Raw genomic sequence first — 7,251 nt, 5'->3', positions numbered from 1 at the left:
GTCTCAAAGAGGTGAATGAGATTCTGTGTAAGATCCAAAGCACCTGAACCTGCTCTGGGTAGTGGAAGGGGCCATTCAGCCCATCATACTTGTACTGGCTTTTTGGAGGAGTCATCAGTGCAGTCACATTCCCCAAGCTTTTTCCCCAGAACTCTGGAAGTATTTCCACTTCTAATAGTTATTTGCATGTTCTTTTGTTGTGTTCCAATAGCATTTACCTCTCTTCATCCCAACCTCTGCCTTATTTCTCCACTCCCATGGCTCCATGTATACAGAGCAGTAGGGCAGCACAGAATCACAACACTTTACAGTACCAGCAATCTCTGATCGGGGTTCAATTCCCAATGGCGTCTGGAAGGAGTTTGTACATTCTCCTGTGACTGTGCGGGTTTCCTCCAGGCGCTCTGGCTTCCTCCCACACTCCAAAGGTGTACAGATTAGGGTGTACAGGTTAGTAAGTTGTGGTCGCTGGAAGCATGGCAACATTTGCAGACTGACCCCAGCACATCCTCAGACTGTGCCTGTCATAGACTTAACTGACATATTTCACTGTATGTTCCGATCTTTCAATGTACATGTGGCAAATAAAACTCATCAACATTATCTTTATCTTTATCCGCTTTTTGGGAATTGTAGCTGTTTTGAGTTCTCATATGAACCTTATTCCCTTCAGGAGAGAGTGGTCTTGGAGAAGGGCTGGGAGTCTGTGTGGAATGAGATTCTTCCCTGCATCCTCACCTCCCCCTCTAACCTGGGCACTGGACTTCGATCTGGGGTGTACATGAAGCTGCCGCTGCTCAGCAAGGTATGACAACTGAGAATGGAGATTCTACTGTCAGACTGTACACTGACCAAGGTGCTGAAATGCGGTCTTTCCCGGCAGCAACAGTGCTCCTCCTTGAGAATGTAGAGGGGCATTAACTCTGAATCAGAAGCTTTCTCTTAAATCACCGGAGTCAGTTTTTAAACAACAGCTGGAGCACAATTGCTAAATATTTAGCATCAGGAGATCTCACATTCAGAATGTATTATCCCTGGCTAGGTACCATTTCTGGGATCTTTGCAATGGGAGCTTTCCTCTGTATCTAATCCTTGCTGTCCCTACTCTAGAAGTATCTGCTAAGAACATAAAAACATAAGAAATAGGAGCAGGAATAGGACATCTGGCCCATCAAGCCTGCTCTGTCATTCAATAATATTCATGGCTGATGTGGCCATGGACTCACCTCCACCTACCTGCCTTTCCCCCATAACCCTTAATTCCTCTACTATGCAAAAATCTATCCCAGCTTTGTCTTAAGTATATTTACTGAGGTAACCTCCATTGCTTCATTAGGCCGAGAATTTCATAAATTCACCACTCTCTAGGAAACGCAGTTCCTCCTCATCTCTGTCCTAAATCTACTCCCCTGAATTTTGAGGCTATGTTCCATAGTTCTAGTCTCACCTACCAGTGGAAACAACTTGCCTGCCTCTATCTTGTCTATTCGTTTCATAATTTTATATGTTTCTATAAGATCTCCTCTCATTCTTCTGAATTCCGGTGAGTACAGTCCCAGCTGACTCAATCTCTATTCATCTCTGGAATCGACCTGCTCTGGGCCGCCTCCAAAGCCAGTATATCCTTCCTCAAGTAAGGAGACCAGAACTGCACACGGTACTCCAGGTGTGAACTCACCAGTACCCTGTATAGTTGCAGCATAACCTCCCTGCTCTTAAATTCAATCCCACTAGCAATGAAGGCCAACATTCCATTTGTTCTCTTGAGAGCCTGCTACACCTGTAAACCAACCTTTTGTGATTCATGCACAAGCACTCCCAAGTCCCTCTGCACAGCAGCATGCTGTGACTTTTTTACCACTTAAATAATAATCTGATCTTCCATTTTTCCTTCCAAAGTAGATGACATTGCATTTACCAACATTGTACACCATCTGCCAGACTCTTGCCCATTCACTTAACCTAGCTATATCTCTCTGTAGACTCTCCATATCTTCTGCACAATTTGTTTTTCCACTCAATTTAGTGTCATCAGCAAACTTAGATACAGTACACACAATCCCCTCTTCCAGAGTTAATGCATATCGTGAACAGTCGTGGATCCAACATCAACCCCAAAGGCACACCACTCACCACTGATTGCCAACCAGAGTACCATCCATGTATCCCAACTCTGCTTTCTAGGATTTACCCAATTCTCTATCCATCCCCAACTCTATGCATCCTTATCTTATGGCTAAGTCTTTTATGTGGCACCTTAATCAAACACCTTCTGGAAATCCAAGTAAATAATGTCCATCTGTTCCTCTCCATCCACTGCACTCATTATATCAATAGACAATAGACAATAGGTGAAGAAGTAGACCATTTGGCCCCTCGAGTCTGCACCGCCATTCTGAGATCATGGCTGATCATTCACTATCAATACCCAGTCCCTGCCTTGTCCCCATATCCCTTGATTCCCCTATCCATCAGATATCCATCTAGCTTCTTCTTGAAAGCATCCAGAGAATTGGCCTCCACCGTCTTCAGAGGCAGTGCATTCCACACCTCCACAACTCTCTGGGAGAAGAAGCTCTTCCTCAACTCTGTTTTAAATAACTGACCTCTTATTCTTAATCCATGCCCTCTGGTACTGGACTCTCCCAACATCTGGAACATATTTCCTGCCTCAATCCTATCAAATCCTTTAATTATCTTAAACGTTTCAATCAGATCCCCTCTCAATCTCCTCAATTCCAGTGTGTACAAGCCCAATCTCTCCAATCTCTCTGCGTAAGACAGCCCTGCCATCCCAGGAATCAACCTAGTGATTCCTAGTGATATCCTCAAAGGACTCCAGTAAGTTTGTGTCAAACAGGACCTGCCTTTGCTGAATCCATGCTGCGTCTGCCTGATGGATCCATTTCTTTCCAGATGCCTCGCTATTTCTTCTTTAATGATAGCTTCAAGCATTTTTCCAACTACAGATGTTAAATTATGTGGTCTGTAGTTACCTGCCTTTTGTCTACATCCTTTTTTGAACAGTGGCATGACATTTGCTGTCTTCCAATCTGCCAGAATCTGCCAGAGTCCAGAGAATTTGGGTAAATCATCATCAAAGCCTTTACTATAATTTCTGCCATTTCTTTCAGTATCCTGGAATGCATTCCATCAGGACCAGGAGACTTATCTATCCTCAGGCCCACAAGTTTGCTCAGAACTACCTCTTTAGCGATAGCTATTGTACCGAGGTCCTCACCTCACAACGTATCCATAACGTCTCTCTTTGGTATGTTAGGCGTGTCCTTCACTGTGAAGGCCGACACAAAATAGTCATTCAAAGCCTCGGCCATTTCCTCATTACCCAAAATCAATTCCCCCTTCTCGTCCTCCAAGGGGCCTACATTCACTTTAGCCACTCTTTTCTGCTTTATATAATCATAAAAACTTGTACTGTCTGTTTCGATATTTTGTACTAGTTTATTTTCATAATCTATCTTCCCTTACTTTATTGCTCACTCAGTGGTTCTTTGTTGCTTTTTATGGTTTTCCCAATCTTCCAGTTTCCCACTACTCTTGGCAACTTCATACACACAAGCTTTTAGTTTGATGGCTTCTTTTATTTAATTAGTTATCCAAGGCGGGCTCTCCCCACCCCTACTGTCATTGCTCTTAACTGGAACTGAGCACTCTGAAAAATCTCTTTGAAAGTCTTCCACTGTTCCTCAACCATCCCACCATATAGCCGGTGTTCCCAGTCTACACTAGCCAAATCCTCCCCCATCCCATTGTAGTCTCCATTGTTTAGGCATAACACATGGGTTTTAGATTGAACTATTGCCCCGTCCATTTGTATGAGAAACTCAATCATACTGTGATCGCTCTTTTCACGAGGATCCCTAACTACAAGATCACTTATTTTGCCCATCTCATTGCACAGGATCAGATCTAAGATAGCACATTCCCTTGTAGGTTCAGTAACATGCTGTTCAAGAAAGCCATCATGGATGCATTCTGCAAAGTCCTCCTCTAGACTGCCTCGACCAACTTGATTCACCCAGTCTATGCGCAAGTTAGAGTCCCCCATGACAACTGCTGTTCCATTCTTATATGCCTCAGATAATTTTGTTTATTGCCTGTGCCACCGTTATGTTATTATTCGATGGTCTATAGACAACATCCACCCGTGATTTTTTCCCTTTACTATTCCTAATCGCTACCCAGATGGATTCAACATTCTGCTCCTTAGATCTTATATCGTCTCTCACTATCACCCTAATCTCATCTTTAATTAAGAGCACTACCCCACCTCCCTTACCTTCCTGCCTATCCTTCTGTATTACCTGATATCCTTGGATATTTAATTCTCAATCCTGTCCACCCTGCAACCACAATTCGTAATGGCCCCTAGCTCATTTCCCTTTGTATTGGTTTGTGCCACAAGTTCACTGACCTTGTTACGAATACTACGGACATTCAGATAAGGTGCCCTCACACTCATTGTGCTTTAAAAATCTTGTAATCTTTTTCTCTCTTGCACTTGACTTTTCTTCACTCCACTCTTACTTTCCTCCTTTTTTTCTTTTGCTTTTTCTTTATCTTTTACTTTATCCATCCTTCTCCAATCTGCTAACCCCCCCCCCCCCCCCCGCTATTTAGTTTAAAGTCCTATCCACAGCCTTAGTTATACGATTCACTAGGATCCAAGCCCCATCACGGTTCATGCAGAGCCTATCCCATTGGAACAACTCCCTCCTTCCCCAATACTGATGCCAGTTTCCTATGAACTTAAACCCACTTCCCCCACACCAATCCTTGAGCCACACATTTAACTCTCTAATCTTCTTGACCGAATGCCAATTTGCACGTGGCTCAGGTAGTAATCCAGAGATTACCATCTTTTTGGTTCTGCTTTTTAATTTAGGCCCTAGCTGCTCAAATTCCCTATGCAGAACCTCTTTCCACATTCTACCTATGTCATTGGTACCCACATGGACCACAACAACTGCACCTTCCCCTCCCACTGCAAATTCCTCTGCAGGTCAGATAAGATGTCCTGAACACGGACACCAGGCAGGCAACAAAGCCTTCAGAACGCTCTACCGTCACGACAGAGAACTCTGTCTATTGCCCTGACTGTACTATCCCCAATTACCCCTACATTTCTTTTCTCTCCCCTGCCCCCCTTGAATGGTTCCCTGAACTATGGTGCGACAGTTAGATTGCTTGTCCTTCCTACAGCCCCGACCGTCATCCACACAGGGAGCAAGAATCTCAGACCTGTTGGACAAGCTCAAGTGCTGAGGCTCCTCCAGTACTGCCTCTTGGATCCCACTACCCGCCTCACTCGCAGTCACACCCTCCTGTCCCTGACCACAGACCAAATTTGAAGCAGCTCATCTAATGGGTGTGACTACCTCCTGAAACAGAGAGTCCAGGTAACTCTCCCCCGACCTGATGTGCCGCAGTGTTTGAAGCTCAGATTCCAGGTTATCAGCTTTGAGCCTGAGTTCCTCGAGCCGCCGACACTCGCTGCAGATGTGGTCACCAGGAATCACGATGGGGTCCACCAGCTCCCACATCATACAGCTACAGCATATCACCTGATCCTGCATCATCTCTTTATTTAATTAGCTGTAATTTAGTGGCTTTTTATTCAACTACAACAAAAACCTTGTTACTCACCAGTGCTTCCTTGCTGAAGCCTCTTGAGCCAAAGCCTCAAGTTCCCACTCCAACACTGGTCCACTCACACAATGGCTGCTCCACTTCGACCCTGCTATACTTTTATTTGCTGCTGCTAATGAATCTCCAATCAAATGGTCTGCCACTAATGCAGCAAGCCCTGTGAAACGGTTGTTTTTTTAACGCTTCTCCCCAAATCTCTCTCTCTTCCCCCCAACCCCGCCCCCCACCGCTAATGTGTGTGACGGCTAATGATTGTGTAGAGGGATGTTATATCTATCCCTTGCTCTCTCCTCCCTGGGAGTGTGTGCCAGTACAGGGTAGACTGACTCTGCATCTAACCTCTGCTATCTCTGCACTAGGAGTATGTGCTCAGGCATGGTAGATTGACTCTGCTATCTCTGCACTAGGAGTATGTGCTCAGGCATGGTAGATTGACTCTGCTATCTCTGCATTAGGAGTATGTGCTCAGGCATGGTAGATTGACTCTGCTGTCTCTGCACTAGGAGTATGTGCTCAGGCATGGTAGATTGACTCTGCTGTCTCTGCACTAGGAGTATGTGCTCAGGCATGGTAGATTGACTCTGCTGTCTCTGCACTAGGAGTATGTGCTCAGGCATGGTAGATTGACTCTGCTGTCTCTGCACTAGGAGTATGTGCTCAGGCATGGTAGATTGACTCTGCTGTCTCTGCACTAGGAGTATGTGCTCAGGCATGGTAGATTGACTCTGCTGTCTCTGCACTAGGAGTATGTGCTCAGGCATGGTAGATTGACTCTGCTGTCTCTGCACTAGGAGTATGTGCTCAGGCATGGTAGATTGACTCTGCTATCTCTGCACTAGGAGTATGTGCTCAGGCATGGTAGATTGACTCTGCTATCTCTGCACTAGGAGTATGTGCTCAGGCATGGTAGATTGACTCTGCTATCTCTGCACTAGGAGTATGTGCTCAGGCATGGTAGATTGACTCTGCTGTCTCTGTCTTGGAAGTGTATGCTGGGACAGGGTGGAGGGTCTTTACTCTATATCTAACCCCATTCTCTACCTTGAGAGTGTAGAGGGATTTTACTCTGAATTTAACCCCTGCAGCCCCGGCTTTGGTGATGTTGTGATGGATCTGTTAAAAGCACAGTGGCAAAGCCCATGCTATAATGCCCTGAGACAGTGTGGGCTTCCTCCGGTTTCCAACCACATTCCAAGACACGTGGATCTGGGTTAGCAAACTGTAGGCTTGCTATGCAGGCATTGGAAACATGGTGACGCTTGCCAGCAGCCCCCAGCACAATCCTCGCTGACTTGATTTGATGCTATTGACAATTTTCACTGTATGTTTTGAGGTACATGTGCCAAATAAAGCTGATTTTCCTTATTCCACCCATCTCCTTTCAGCTTCTTACTTCCCCCACCAACCCACCATCCCCCCTCACCTGCTTTCATCTATCACATGTCATCTTGTATTTCTCCCCCTACACCGTTTGTCTCCTGCCACCTACCTTCCAGTCCTGGTACAGGGTTTCAGTCTGAAACATTTCTCTCCATTGATGCTGCCTGACCTGTTGAGTTCCAAAACACTTTGAGTGTGTTG

The sequence above is a fragment of the Hypanus sabinus genome, chromosome 21, assembly GCF_030144855.1.
Source record: "Hypanus sabinus isolate sHypSab1 chromosome 21, sHypSab1.hap1, whole genome shotgun sequence".
Classification (NCBI taxonomy): Eukaryota; Metazoa; Chordata; class Chondrichthyes; order Myliobatiformes; family Dasyatidae; genus Hypanus; species Hypanus sabinus.
Note: the sequence above shows the minus strand (reverse complement) of the source record.